Below are 16,374 nucleotides of genomic sequence, written 5' to 3' on the forward strand. Positions count from 1 at the left end.
AAAATACATCAAATTTGTGTTGTTCCTCTAAAAAAAATGGAAGAAAAGTGAATATTAGACGGTTCAAAAAAATCTCAGTGTTTGTATTCTTCTTTACAAACTCCAACATTCACTATATAAACTGAGAAATGTTTGAAGATTTTGCTTTCCTTTGAATGACTTCATGAATATTTGGTTGTAGTCGCACTGTTTCTGAGAACTGCTGTACATCTGTGTTGCATGGAGTCCCCCAACTTCTGGCCCCTGTGATCAGGTATTCCAGCCCAGGATGATTGGACCACATTCCACAGTTCTTCTCTATTTCTTGGTTTGGCCTCAGAAACTGCATTTTTGATGTCACCCCACAAGTTTTCTATTGGATGAAGATCCGGGGATTGGGCTGGCCACTCCATAACGTCCATCTTGTTGGTCTGGAACCAAGATGTTGCACTTTTACTGGTGTGTTTGGGGTCGTTGTCTTGTTGGAACACCCATTTCAAGGGCATTTCCTCTTCAGCATAAGGCAGCATGACCTCTTCAAGTATTCTGATGGATTCAAACTGATCCATGATCCCTGGTATGCGATAAATAGGCCCAACACCGTAGTATGAGAAACATCCCCATATCATGATGCTTGCACCACCATGCTTCACAGTCTTCACAGTGTACTGTGGCTTGAATTCAGTGTTTGGGGGTCGTCTGACAAACTGTCTCCGCCCACTAGACCCAAAAAGAACAATCTTACTTCCATCAGTCCACAAAATGTTGCGCCATTTCTCTTTAGGCCGGTCAATGTGCTCTTTGGCAGATTGTAACCTCTTCAGCACACGTCTTTTTTCCAACAGTGGGACTTTGCGGGGACTTCTTGCAGATAGCTTGGCTTCACATCGGCGTCTTCTAATTGTAACAGTCCTCACAGGGAACGTCACACCTTCTTTCATCTTCCTGGAGCTGATTGTTGGCTGAGTCCTCACAGGGAACGTCACACCTTCTTTCATCTTCCTGGAGCTGATTGTTGGCTGAGTCCGCGCCATGTTGGCTATTCTTCTATCCATTCCAATGGTAGTTTTTCGCTTTCTTCCACGTCTTTCAGGTTTTGGTTGCCATTTTAAAGCATTTGCGATCATTTTAGCTGAGCAGCCGATCATTTTCTGCACTTCTTTATATGTTTTCCCCTCTCCAATCAACTTTTTAATCAAGGTACGCTGTTCTCCTGAACAATGTCTGGAACGACCCATTTTCCTCAGAATTTCAGAGAGAAATGCACTGTAACCAGCATGTCCAACATTTGCTGCCTTCCTTCCTTAAATAAGGGCAATAATTGCCACCTGTTTTTCAAAGAATGAATGACCTCACTAATAGAACTCCACGCTGCTATTATTGTGAACACGCCCCTTTCAATGAGTGATTCAATGACACAGAATCAGCAGCATGCATGTCATGACTGTTGGGTCTGTTGGATTTCTATGACTCTACTACACCTGCTAGGAAATTATTTGCCATGTAGAAATATCATTTCCACCAAAAACAGCGATTGATCCGGTTAGTGATGTCTGACTGCTAGTATTTTCAACACAACTGTATATTGTGTATAGGGAGGTGAAGATCCAGGGTAGTATATATATGCAGACATTACTGTGCCATAATGTAAATACCCAGCAAGGGTTTCCAAAAATTGCTCTTGATTAGAGAATTAGTGCGATTCCTAAAGGTGTAGATGAGACTGAAGTCCCAGATCACTAACCGTATAAAACATAGTCTATATAGTATACCAGCTAGAGTCCAAAAATGTCCCTCAGACTAGGGTTATAGGGCACACAAACAGCATTCAGGATGTAGTTCCCATTAAAAATTAATTAATTGCGGTTTAAAGTGACTCAGCCAAACAGACTTGTACTTGTCACCGGTGGAAGTGAGCCGTGTCTCTTATATCACCAAAAAGACTCTTTAAAACGGTTGCCTCATCATATTCTGTATTACCTCATGCTCATCCAAGATGGAGCTGCATCATTTGCTTCTTTTCCCCTCGTGGATATCACACCCTATGAAGAAGTCGAGCGTGATGATGTCATTACGTTGACGCGTTTCGTCCGCCAAACATCAAAGACTTTGTCAGAACCAGTATCAAGGGACAAGTGGGAAGGGACCAGAGGCAAGGGCCCCAGTGATGATGGAAAGGGCCCCAAGACTGATGGAAAAGGAAAACTTTCCTTGAAGAAAGCTGAAATTAGAAACAGAGATGTTTACCACAATAAAGGACCCCCCAATGGGAGTAAAGGGTTCCAAGATCAGTGGGTCCACAGGAAAGAGCCCAGGGCTTAGAGGGAAGGGCCCCGGGACCAGTGGGAACACTCCTGGGACTACTGGAAAGGGCTCAAGGACCAGTGGGAAGGGACCAGTGGCAAGGGCCCCAGGACCAGTGGTAATGACCCTAGTGCAGATGGAAAGGGCCCCAGGATTGATGGAAAAGGAAAACTTTCCTTGAAGAAAGATGAAATTAGAAACAGATGTTTACCACAATAAAGGACCCCCCAACAGGAGTAAAGGGTTCCAAGATCAGTGGGTCCACAGGAAAGAGCCCAGGGCTTAGAGGGAAGGGCCCCAGGACCAGTGAAAAGGGCCCCAGGACTGATGGAAAAGGAAAACTTTCCTTGAAGAAAGATGAAATTAGAAACAGAGATGTTTACCACAATAAAGGACCCCCCAACGGGAGTAAAGGGTTCCAAGATCAGTGGGTCCACAGGAAAGAGCCCAGGGCTTAGAGGGAAGGGCCCCGGGACCAGTGGGAAGGGTACTGGGACTACTAGAAAGAGCCCCAGGACAAGTGGGAAGGGACCAGTGGCAAGAGCCCTAGGACCAGTGGCAATGACCCTAGTGCCAATGGAAAGGGCCCCAGGTCTGATGGAAAGGGTCCCGAGACAGGAGTCAGGAAGTGGGTTAAACTGCTTCCTTACTCAAGTTCCCACAAGTGCCACTGTTGCTCAAAAACCATGGGGGTTCAGGGACACCCTTCATGGTTCCTTGCATTGAGGCCCTGAATGTTATGCTGAATTGGAGTATCCACAACCAAATTTGGTATTTGCAGGTAGGCTGTAGCTAGCGTGGCTTCAATGCGGAGCTGCACCAAATTTTGCACTCTCCAGTTTTAGTAAATCAACCCCAATGTATTGGGTTATGAATATTTATTCTGCCTTGGCCAATCACTCAGAGGTTTGTGGTAATGATGTAGTCTTGGGAAGAGGGTGAATATTTGGGAAGACCTTCTTGGAAGGTCCTTGCCTTTTGAGGGTCTCCCTGAAGAGTATAAGAATGAGTAAGGTGCCTCACAGGCTTTGGTTGGAGATGATAGGAGTCCAGTGGTCCTTCTCTCTAGATTGCTTTTTGGACAGTGTGTAGCTCAAGAGAGATCTAGTATTTGTCTCCCAGGTCCTCAGCTTGGGGAAGGAAGCTGAAGCTGAAGAAGAGTTATGTTCATGTATTTGCCCACCTAAGGTCAAGAGTTCATTTTAGTGGTACATATTTTGTGCTGATAAAAAGAGACATCCAAAGTCAGAACCTACCAGAACAAGCCCCATATGATGTCATCTCTGGAGCTCTTTTGATGAGGTTCAGTCTCGGGATCCCATCTACACTGATTGGAGACGGTCTGGCAGGAGGTATGAGGACCACAGTTCCTGATTGTACCACTAAAATGGAATCTGTTGCCGGCCATTTCTCGGAGATCCTAGCCCAACAACCATCATTTCATCCAGTCATTGTCGGAGGAGATTTTGTGCTGATAAGAACCTACCAGAAGGTGCCCCATGTAGTGTCGTCTCTGGAACTCTTTAGATGAGGTTCAGTCTCTGGATTCCATTTACACTGATTGGAGATAGTCCAGCAGGTGGTATGAGGACCACAGTCCCTGAATGTACCACTAAAATGGAATCTGTTGCTGGCCATCTCTCAGAGATCCCAGCCCAAAACCATCATTTCATCTAGTCATTGTTGGAGGATATTTTGTGCTGATAAGAAGAGACATCCAAAGTCAGACCCTACCAGAACATGCCCCATGTGGTGTCATCTCTGGAGCTTTTTAGATGTGGTTCAGTCTCGGGATCCCATCTACACTGACTGAAGATGGTCCAACAGGTAGTATGAGGACCACAGTCCCTGAATGTACCACTAAAATGAAATCCGTTGCCGGCCATCTCTCAGAGATCCCAGCCCAAAACCATCATTTCACCCAGTCATTGCTGGAGGATATTTTGTGCTAGTAGGAAGAGACATCCAAAGTCAGAACCTACCAGAACGTGCCCCATGTGGTGTCATCTCTGGAGCTCATTAGATGTGGGTCAGTCTCGGGATCTACACTTATTGTACAGGGTCCGGCAGGTGGTATGAGGACCACAGTCCCTGAATGTACCACTAAAATGAAATCCGTTGCCGGCCATCTCTCAGAGATCCCAGCCAAACAACCATCATTTCACCCAGTCATTCTCGGAGGATATTTTGTGCTGATAAAAAGAGACATCCAAAGTCAGAACTTACCAGAATGTGCCCCATATGGTGTCATCTCTGGAGCTCTGTAGATGTGGGTCAGTCTCGGGATCCCATCTACACTGATTGGACAGGGTCCGGCAGGTGGTTTGAGGACCACAGTCCCTGAATGTACCACTAAAATGGAATCTTTTGCTGGCCATCTCTCAGAGATCCCAGCCCAAAACCATAATTTCATCCAGTCATTGTCGGAGGAGATTTTGTGCCGATAAGAACCTACCAGAAGGTGTCCCATGCAGTGTCGTCTCTGGAACTCTTTAGATGAGGTTCAGTCTCGGGATCCTATTTACACTGATTGGAGATGGTCCAGCAGGTGGTATGAGGACCACAGTCCCTGAATGTACCACTAAAATGGAATCTGTTGCTGGCCATCTCTCAGAGATCCCAGCCCAAAGCCATCATTTCATCCAGTCATTCTTGGAGGATATTTTGTGCTGATAGGAAGAGACATCCAAAGTCAGACCCTACCAGAACATGCCCCATGTGGTGTCATCTCTGGAGCTCTTTAGATATTGGTCAGTCTCGGGATCCCATCTACATTGATTGGAGATGGTCTCGCAGGTGGTATGAGGACCACAGTCCCTGAATGTACCATTACAATGGAATCCATTGCCAGCTATTGTGTACACAGAACTCTTTATTAAACATACGATACAAAAAACCCCCAAGAAACGTGCGAGTAAAGAAAAGCACAAAGATGGCAGAACTGGGAGATAATATTCTGGCATGTTCTGATAATTCTAGAACATTGAAATGTATCCCAAATAATGATGATATCTTCTGATCCGCTCCACGCGGTGACGTCACTGCTGGCCTGGAGGTTGGAGGAGGCTGTATTGTCCCTCTTCTGGAGGCTCACCCTTGGCCCCTGACTGCTGCTTCTGAGAAGGGTGTCCAGAAGGGATGTACAGAGGATTCTGGAGGACCTCAGCCGGATCCTAAAAGGAAAGATTGACAAGTGTCACCTGGTATATTCTTCAATACACTAAGCCCCATGGTTGGTGTCATTGGCACAAGACAAGTCCCATCATTGGAATCAGTGGGGGGAGAATAACTATTGTTTTTCAGTTGTTATGTGCCTAAAGCAGCATTGCTGCTCTGTGTCTGCTGTGGGCCAGAACTATGCTGTTCCTGTAGGGCAGCAGACTATTTCACCTCAACTGCACTGCTGAATGCAGGATCCCTGACATTGTTGGTTTCAATAGAAATAAAAAAAAGTCCTGTTGTTGGTCAGTTAAATAAAAAAAGCCTCATTGTTGGTGTCAGTGGAAAAAAATAAGTTTGGTTGTTGATGCCAGTGTGGTAAAATAACCCCCATTATTGGTGTCAGTGAGGTAAAATGGGTCCCATGGTTGGTGTCAGTAGGATAACATAAGCCCCCATCATTGGTGTCAAAGGGATATAATAAGCCCCATGGTTGGTGTCAAAGAGATAAAATAAGCCCCAGTGTTGATGTCAGTGGGACAAATAAACCCCATCGTTGGTGTCAGTGGGATAAAATAAGCCCTATGGTTGGTGACAATGAGATAAAAGAAGTCCCATAATTGGTGTCACTGAAATGAAATAAGCCTGATTATTGGCATCACAGGGATAAAGTAAGCCCCATGGTTGGTGTCAGTGGAAAAAAATCTGCCCCATCATTGCTGTCATTGTGATAAAATAGACCCCACTGTGATCAAATGTGCCCTATCATTGGTGTCAGAAGTATACAATTTGCCCCATGTTTGATACCAGTTAAATCAAATAAGTCCAATTGTTGGTGTCAGTGGAATAAAATCTGCCCCATCATTGCTGTCATTGAAATAAAAAAGGACCTGTTGTTGGTGTCAGAGGAAGGAAATAATCCCCATCAAGTGGAATAAAATAAACCCCTTCGTTGGTGTCAGTGAGATAAAATAAGTCCCATCATTGGTGTCAATGAGATAACATAAGTCCCACCTTTGGTGTCAGTGGTATACAATAATTCCCATCGTTGGTGTCAGTGAGACAAAATAAGTCCCATCGTTGGTGTCAGTGAGATAAAATATGTCCCATCATTGGTATCAGTGAGATAAAATAAATCCCATCGTTGGTGTCAGTGAGATAAAATGAGTGTTCTGCCGCTGCTGTTGACAAGAAATATACTGTTGAGCAACCTGTTAGTGATTTTTCTGGTTGTTTGTTCGACCAGAGGGTTGACCCTGAGGGTGCAGATGTGGAACTCCTCCTGCTGAGCTTCTGTACTCAGAATACACTGATCAGATCCCCCAGCTATTGCCGGCAGCGTCGATCGAGCGGCCACAAACCAACAGATCGGTAGTACAGAAGTTGGTCAGTAGACTGATTTCTCTACAAACTGCCCCGCCCATACATGGCTCAAAATTCCGCTGGTCTCTGCTAAGGATCCATGTATGGGCAGCAGATCATTTTGTTGGACAGTCACAACTGCAGGGCTGAATGCCGGAACCCTGAAACTGTTAGTGTCAGTGGAATAAAATAAGACCCTTCATTGGTGTCACTGGAATAAACTCAGCCCTGTTGTTGTCGGTGTCAGATGCATGACGAAAGTCCCCGTTTCATCTTTAATCCTGGTTCCTGGAACACAGAGCGTTCCATCACTCAGCACCCCTCTACCGCTCTGCAAAGTCTCCCATGGGGCCTCCTAATGGCTGTGCCGCTATGAGGGTGCAGACTGCACCCAGGTGACACCTACCAGAGGGGTGACACTGGGGGTGATCCACAACCCCTGCACCCCTAGAGTGATGCAGCTATTAGGGGGTTCCATGGGAGACTCATTGCCAGATCAGGGGGGTGCTGAAGATCTCAGTTATGCCCCTCCAGAAGCCATCAGTCCTCCCTTTCGCCTCCACCCTGGCCACCATGCTCAGCCATCATACTCCTCCTCCCAAGGCCGAGACACAACATAATGTGGAGGGGGTGGGGTGCCAGTAGCATCACTAGTGCCCGGCATCCAGGTACTGTCAAATAGAGCCAGGGAAGCGTCCCCTAGGCTCTCTCTCTCTCTCTCTCTTCCCCCCCCTTACCGACCTCTCTCCCCCTCTCTCTCTCAACCCCTATTTCTCACCCCTCTTATCTCCTACTCCCTCTTTCTCTCACCCCAAGCCAACTCCCTCTCACCCCCCTCTCTCTCATCCCGCCTCTCTCTCTTAGCTCTCTCTCTTACCCCCTTTCTCTCTCACCCCCCCCCCCTCTCTTTATCACCCCCTCTCTATTTTTACCTCTCCCTCTAACCCCCTCTCTCTTTCACCTCCCCACCACCTCTTTCTCACCCCCTCTCTCTCTTACCCCATCTCCCTCTCACCCCCTCTCTCTCAACCCCTATCTCTCACCCCTCTTATCTCTTACTCCCTCTGTCTCACCCCCTATCCAACTCCCTCTCTCTTCCCTCTCTCTCTCTTAGCTCTCCCTCTTATCCCCCTCTCTCACCCCCCCTTCACCTCTCTCATCCCCCACCCTGTCTTTATCAACCCCTCTTTATTTTACCCTCTCTCTCCCTAACCCCCTCTCTCACACCTCTCCTCTTAACCCCCCTCTCTCTCTCACACTCTCTTTCTCAACTCCCTCTCTCCACCCCCCATCTCTTACTCCCTCTCTCTCACCCCCTCCAGCTCCCTCTCACCCCCCTCTCTTTCACCCTTATTGAGGGGGGGTGACACCATAGTTTACCACACCAGGTGACACCAACCCTAATGGCCCCATTGCACTACAGGACAAAATCTCAGGACTGGGACACTTGGCAGCTCTGCTTAAAGATAGCATGCAATTGTTGAATGAAGGTATTGCCTGTAGGGACCGAGTCTTGCCCAGCCACCCCCCCTAAAGCAGTAAGATATCAGATGTACTTATATTCTTGCATAGACCGGCACGTGCTTCGTTTTTACAAATAGTGAAGAGTAGACTGCTTTGTCGTTTTATTTTCGGTATATTCTCAGTCATTGTTGTGGACCTCTCTTCGTACCATGACTGGTCGGGAGTTGGGTCTCACCTCTTGAGTAGCCGGTATCTCCTGGTAGATGTGGGAAGATGCGTTGTATACAAGTTCTTTGTTCCTCAGATCGTTGTCACTGATGGATTTCATCTTCTCCTCTGGCTGCACCTGCTGTGATTTGTTTGACAGCAAGAAAAAGCACAGTTATGCAAACGGATCCACCAGATCAGAGATCCCAGATTGGGCATGATCTTAGACAATAGGTAGGAACTAGGAAGAGCGACTGCAGACACTGGTAAGAGACAGTTCATGTGGGAGAGACTGTGCCACTAAGGGATGGAGACTGGAGGAACTGGAGGGAGAGATTGTGGATATTGAGGGAATGGGGATAGAGAATGTAAAAACTTGACGCAAAAACTCTGAGAACTGTAGGGACTTGGATGAAAGAATGCAGCAACTGGAAGCAGAGACTGAAAAATGGAGGGAAAGGATGTAGGTACTCAAGATGAGAAAAGGCAGAAACTGGAAGAAGAGATCATGGTCTGAACCTGCGACCTCTGCTGTGTCTGGCCATGTCTCTTCTTGCTAAACCACTTGAGGTGCTGGACAGCTCCCTGGGCAATTCATTGGAAGATCCTGCCTTGAACCCTGTTCTTCCTTAACCATGAACTCCTTGCTCCTCCCACGAATGTCTTATTTAAACCACGCCTTTGCACTTCCTGTTTGCCAGATTATTGTGCTCTCTCCAGTCAATATCTTACTCTTGTCATTCCTGTTGTCGGCTGCACCTCTACCACCCCTCATTACCGATCTTTGGCTTACTCCCCGACTACACTTCCGCTTGATCCCAACCTGCAACCACTAGCTACTGACCTTTGGCTTGTTTACTGACTACAGTTCTGCTTGATCCCTGCCTGCTATATCTGCTACTGGACCCTGGTGTGACGGGAGTGACTTTTGGGGGTGGGGGGACCCCTGTATCATCTACCCATGTTCCTCTTATGTGTAAGACACCCTGTGCCTGTTAGGGGTATAGGGTGATCTGTCCTGATATTGTGTAGACATGTATAGGTGGGGTGTGGGGGTTATTCATTGTTCACTGCCATGTGCTTCATCCCATTGTTCTATTGTGTCTTGCTTGCCAGCCAAATATTATGGAATGTATGTGTTCCTGTATTGTCTACTGCCATGTGGTGTATCCCATTGTTCTATTGTGTGTCTTGGATTAGTGGGGGGTGTTTCCGGCAGCCCTTCCCCCTGATGGGACGGCCTGCTGATGTGTTTCCTGTTCCTGGTTGTATTTCCCCGCCCTGTGTATATATCTTGTGTTTGTGTTAAAATAAAGCAGTCAACTTCCTGTCTTAAGAAGCCTGGTGCTGTCTCGTCCTGTATGGTCAGCGGTGGTGTCCGTGGATGGTGTTCGGACAGGGAAGCGGGAGTCTAACGGAAATACCCTAGTGCAATCTGGGTCAGTTCCGTTACACCTGGCTTGCTCACTTCCTGGTAGGGAGATCCTGAGGACCATGACCTGGTACTAACACACAGCAAAACCCATCCCCACCAGGAACTCTGGTGAATACTGGTTAGTGCTTAGACCCTGCGCCATCCGCCAGGTTGACCAAGTTGTGGATGGGGCCTACTGAACCCATGCACGTGGAGGTATGGTTCACGCGGAGCACACTTATAAATGCCTGGGACCAGGCAGGGACTGCAGTCATGTGGAGAATAAAACAATAAGGCCGTTCCCTGACTTAGAGATTAGAGTTCCTCTGAGAGGCAGTTTGTCCCATGTTACCGCACACTGTGCCAGTATGTTTTGCATTAGAAGGGATGTGCTGGGCCTACGCCTGTTCCCCCAGTCCTGCATTCTCTGTTACCTCACTCCCAATAATAGAATGGGGTCCCGCCAAGCATATTGTGCAGACCACATGCGTGCTCATTAATTCCGTCCTTCCTGTACCTCGTGATCAGACCTTATCTCTGAAATACTAGTCTTCTCCAGGCTACTATGGGAGACAGACGGCTAGGGAGGGAGCCAGAGCATCGACTCCCTGCCTACCAGGAGGACATGTCACCTTACCAGGTACCACGTCTAATGACTGGTTGCTTGTAGCTTGTTCTTCCCTTGGGTTACTCATGACAACTACCTCCTCTTCCTTGTCTTGCCAAGTTAACCTCTTGTAGTGATGTTACTCATACCGCATAGTGCTTTATATACCCGGGTTCTTTGGAATACACCAAAACCCAACATGCACCCCTTTGAATAACTTCAGACCAGGCATAAAGCGGGTGAAACAACTTTACTGAAGGAACTCAACAAAACAGCATGTCAGGAGAAAGTTCATCTCCTAACTAACACTAACTATGGCTGCCCCCGCATACCTGCACAGGTGGAACCCTTATCGGCAAAGTCCATAGTGGCAATATTGTCAGGGCTGGGCTCCTGCTACTTAACCCCTTCCCCCCGGTGCCTCCCAGCCCTTTTAGAGTTCCAGAAGCCGGAAGGCGGGGTGGACTGGGGGGGGGGGGTTAGGGATCATGTGACCGCCGTGATGCATCGTCATGACGGTCACATGACTGGGAAAGGTCCCAATCAAAAGAGCAGACCGGGACCTTTCCGGGAGCAGCAGACATCTGTGCTGGGAGTGTGCAGGGTGCGCGCTCTTTGTTAATTGAACGCAAATGTGCAGCTACTTGATGTCTAGGCCCAGACGCCAGGAGGCCACACATTTGTGTGCGGCCGGCGTGAAGAGGTTAACAAGCAGCTCTTTTCCTTCAGTGTTCAGAAGCTGCTCAGCTGTCGGTTAATTACCAGCCACTCATTGTCTCCACAGTGATTCACCTGGATGCCATTACCTGCCTCATTAGGCCAGACCACAGCCAGACCTTTTTTCTTTTTTTAGCAGCTTAGCTCATTTCCTCCTTGCCCTTTTATGGTCTATGATCTCCAGTGTGTTCATGTGTACAACTCAGTCTGGCTGACTTCTTTTCTGATTCCTGTTCCTGATTTTTAGCTCCTGACTACGCTGACTTCTGGTTTCCTGACTCTGGCTCATCTGATTACCCGCTCTGGCATCCAAACCCCGGCTTCTGTTTTCACTATTTTCCTGATCTATGTTATATTTGCTATTTCATTAAAGGTGTGATTTTAACTGCATTTTCTGTCTCTGCCTGGTTCATGGTTCTTGAGAGATATCCCATATGCTGGTGTCTCGAAGATTTGTCATTCCCTGAAGTGGACAACAAGTCCTAGCAGACCGCTTCTTCTCTCTCTTTGTCTGTTACTGTATCCCCCCAGGGATCCGGACCCCTCTCCCTTTTATAACACACAAGATGGGAGGCCAGAACACCAGAAAATCCACAAACTTAGCCCAGGGGAGACAATAAAAAGATTAACCCCTTCCCCCTGGCTAGAGCAGCCAAAACTGACTAACTTGCAGTAAGCAACTTGCCTCCAAGCTTGTTTACTTATCCAGCTGGGAGCCTCTCTACTGCTATAGCCACTGGTCTCCGAGCCTGACCCCTGACCGGGACAGACTGCAGTGATTGGTAGAATGGGAGAAGAGAATGTAAGAACCGGGAGGAGAGACTGTGGTGACTGGGGAGACTGCTAGAATTAATAATACACTGCGGGAAACAGGAAGAGTGACTGCAGGAGAGGCAAGACTGAGGAAGCTCAGGGAATAGACTGCAGGAACAAGAGGGAAAACTATGGGAATGCTGAGGAATACCTGCAAGAACTGGTAGGAAGGACTGAGAAAGCTTGGAGGGGACTATGCAGGAACTGGAAGAGAAAGCGGCAACTAGAGAAAAGACTTTGTGAACCCTGGGGAGAGACTACAGGAAATGGGAGAAGAAACTGCAGGAACTCGGAGGAGAGACTACAGGAAATGGGAGAAGAAACTGCAGAAACTGGGAGGAGAGACTACAGGTAATGGGAAGAGATACTACAGGAAATGGGAGAAGAATCTGCAGGAACTGGGAGGATAGACTACAGGAAATGGGAGAAGAATCTGAAGGATCTGGGAGGAGAGACTACAGGAAATGGTAGGAAAGACTACAGAAATGGGAGAAGAAACTGCAGGAACTGGAAGGAGAGACTACAGGAAATGGGAGAAGAATCTGCAGGAACTGGGAGGAGAGACTACGGGAAATGGGAGAAGAAACTGCAGGAACTGGGAGTAGAGACTACAGGAAATGGGAGAAGAAACTGCAGGAACTGGGAGGAGAGACTACAGGAAATGGGAGAAGAATCTGCAGGAAGCGGGAGGAGAGACTGCAGGAAATGGGAGAAGAATCTGCAGGAATTGGGAGGAGAGACTACAGGTAATGGGTGAAGAATCTGTAGGAACTGGGAGGAGAGACTACAGGAAATGGGGGAATAAACTGCAGGAACCGGGAGGAGAGACTACAGGAAATGGGAGAAGAATCTGCAGGAAGCGGGAGGAGAGACTGTAGGAAATGGGAGAAGAAACTGCAGGAACTGGGAGGAGAGACTACAGGAACTGGGAGGAGATACTACAGGAAATGGGAGAAGAATCTGCAGGAGCTGGGAGGATAGACTACAGGAAATGGGAGAATAATCTGCAGGAACTGGGAGGATAGACTACAGGAAATGGGAGAATAATCTGCAGGAACTGGGAGGAGAGACTACAGGAAATGGTAGGAAAGACTACAGGAAATGGGAGAAGAAACTGCAGGAACTGGGAGGAGAGACTACGGGAAATGGAAGAAGAAACTGCAGGAACTGGGAGGAGATACTACAGGAAATGGGAGAAGAATCTGCAGGAGCTGGGAGGATAGACTACAGGAACTGAGGAGAAAGACTGCAGAAATAGGGCAGGAAAGATCTCTGAGGAGAGACTGTGGAAGGTTGATGTAGCTACTGCAGGAACTAGGTTAGACTAACCATGGATGGAGAGTAACTTGGGGAAAGACTGCAGAAAATGGAGTCGAGGAAAGACATTTGGAGTCAGGTCTTGGGAAGTGAGGGAGATGGACAGATGTCAGGGGTGAGAGAGCTGGCAAAGATGTGACCACTGGTGATAAAACAAGCAGTATCAGGCCTCATGTACATGTGCGTTTAGGGGCTTTGGGCATTTTTTTTGCCAAAGCCCCTGAACTCGATAAAAGCCTATCTGTCCATGTACACATTGGCTTTTACCAGAATTTATGGGCAGTTAAGCGTTCCTCTTCTCAATGCAGAATAATCGCAGTTCAGGAGAGGAACGTTTCGGCCAAAAAACACCAAATGCTGCAATTACACGTGTAGCATTTCGGCGTCTCTCTGTGTCAATGCTACTCTGGCCAATCAAATGAATAAACATCCAAGTGCTAAACGTGGCTAAATGTGGTACCTGCGTTTACATGCGTTTGTGCCGCGTTTAGCGTTTTTCTGCTGCCAGGAGAGTTTAAAGACTAGGTGAGTTCATGTGTACAGGAGGCCTTTAATCTCGTGCCCTGGGACAGCAGCAGGGGCAGACTGACCATTCGGACACTCAGGCACTGCCCGAGGGCCCAAGGTCAGTAGGGGGCCCCATGAGATGCCCCTGGTACCTTTCAGAGGCTTTGTTTTGGGAGTGGTTTGAATGTGGGTGAGGACACAGGGGCCTCATGTTCCCCTATTGTCCGGGGGCCCCATGAGTTGTCAGTCCACCCCTGGACAGCAGTACCCAGTATATGGAGCTGTAGGGAGGGTGGTGACAGAAAAGCTCCATGGAAGTAAAATGTAGAGAGTTTGGACTCCAAGGGTGGGAGAGATGAATATGAGGCTAACTTAACCATAGGTGTTCTGGGGACTCGCTGTTCGTGGCGGCGGGGGCATTGCAGAATGAGGAAGGTCTCTGAAGAGGGGGCCACAGATTCAGCAGATTGTATACCGCAGTCCAGATCTACATGATATATTACAAGCTAGGATGTATGAATGAACCAACATAGCATTGGAGACATTTTGAAGGTCCAAAAGGTAAGACAAACCAATCATATCATTCCTGCACCCATTAAACCCAATACGACGCTTACCCAATCACCAGCGCCCCCTATCTCAAGGTTTCCTGTAAAAAAAAAAGAAAATGCGTCTGTTACAGCGAGTGAAGGTAAAACAAAGTCAACAACAATAAATTACCGATCAGAGTCATGCGCGCAGTGTTGGAACCCAAACTAATGGGCATTATTTTCCTCACGGAGGGTTCCATCTTTATAACAACCCAATTGCTTGCCCTAATTGGATATGACAGGCAGTGCAGTCAGCATCCTCGTCAAACAGCTTGTGCTTAAACCGGCTGCATAGGGAGTTCACTGTTATCAGTGGATGTTTATTAATAAAGTTCTAGACTAGTGAGCAGGAAGCCCAACATGCCTATGTAATGAACAAATATGGCTGCAGACATCTACACTTAGAAGGAAAACTGATCACAAACACATTGTAAAATAAAAAAAAACACAGACGGATTTGAAGGAAATTTTCAGCATTCAGCAGCAGGCATTTCCTTATGGGTACATGAACTACCAACCAATCACCATTAACCAATCAGAAATCATCTCTTAGCTGCAACAAAACGGTCGTTGCCTTAGCCAGGGTGCAGAGAAGGGGACCTCTCACTCTCTGAAGGAAAAGGACACTTTGGCAGAAAATGACCGACAAGAAATTACAATCATTCTCCTTTACTTACGTTGAAGTTTCCGATTCTTCCGCCACACAAGAAGGGAAGAGAAGGCTGCCAGAAGGAGCACCGCAGCCAGGCAAGGGACGACGATGTACAGAATTGGAGAGCTGAAAGCAGAATGACAGTTTTAAAAGAGAATCAAATAAATACATATATACACAAGTACATACATAAATAAATACATACACAAATACATACATACATACATAAATACATACAAACACAAATACATAAATAAATAAATACATACATACACAAATACATACATACAAACACAAATAAATACATACATACATACATAAATACATACATACATACATAAATACATACATACATACATAAATACATACATACAAACACAAATAAATACATACATACATACATAAATACATACATACAAACACAAATAAATACATACATACATACATAAATACATACATACAAACACAAATAAATACATACATAAATAAAATAAATACACACATACATACACAAATACATACATACATATATAAATAAGTACATACATACACACACACACACACACACAAGTACATAAATACATAAATAAATACAGTGGGGATCGAAAGTTTGGGCACCCCAGCTAAAAATTTGTATTAATGTGCATAAAGAAGCCAAGGAAAGATGGAAAAATCTCCAAAAGGCATCAAATTACAGATTAGACATTCTTATAATATGTCAACAAAAGTTAGATTTTATTTCCATCATTTACACTTTCAAAATAACAGAAAACAAAACAATTGCGTCTGCAAAAGTTTGGGCACCCTGCAGAGTTAATATCTTGTACTGCCCCCTTTGGCAAGTATCACAGCTTGTAAACGCTTTTTGTAGCCAGCCAAGAGTCTTTCAGTTCTTGTTTGAGGTATCTTTGCCCATTCTTCCTTACAAAAGTCTTCCAGTTCTTTGAGATTTCTGGGCTGTCTGTCACGCACGGCTCTTTTAAGGTCTATCCATAGATTTTCAATGATGTTGAGGTCAGGAGATTGTGAAGGCCATGGCAAAACCTTCAGTTTACACCTCTTGATGTAATCCCCCGTGGATTTCGAGGTGTGTTTAGGATCATTATCCATTTGTAGAAGCCATCCTCTCTTTAACTTCAGCTTTTTCACAGATGGCATCAAGTTACCATCCAAAATTTGCTGAAATTTTATTGAATCCATTTTTCCTTCTACTCGTGAGATGTTCCCTGTGCCACTGGCTGCAACACAACCCCAAAGCATGATTGATCCAACCCCATGCTTA

At 46.4% G+C, this 16,374-nt stretch overlaps 1 long non-coding RNA gene across 1 annotated transcript; it reads right to left on the reverse strand.

The window, feature by feature from the left end:
- Window positions 1-5,282: 5,282 nt before the first annotated feature.
- On the reverse strand, window positions 5,283-15,235 carry LOC149435497 (uncharacterized). The gene is made up of 4 exons (XR_016308473.1): window positions 15,118-15,235; window positions 14,468-14,499; window positions 8,504-8,617; window positions 5,283-5,456 (listed from the first exon to the last, which is right to left on the reverse strand). It is a non-coding gene; the product is annotated as an uncharacterized LOC149435497 (long non-coding RNA).
- Between the last annotated feature and the right edge of the window lie 1,139 nt (window positions 15,236-16,374).

This window comes from Staurois parvus, unplaced genomic scaffold, assembly GCF_062004578.1.
Source record: "Staurois parvus isolate SC_StPar_1 unplaced genomic scaffold, SC_StPar_1.0 ptg001497l, whole genome shotgun sequence".
NCBI lineage: Eukaryota > Metazoa > Chordata > Amphibia > Anura > Ranidae > Staurois > Staurois parvus.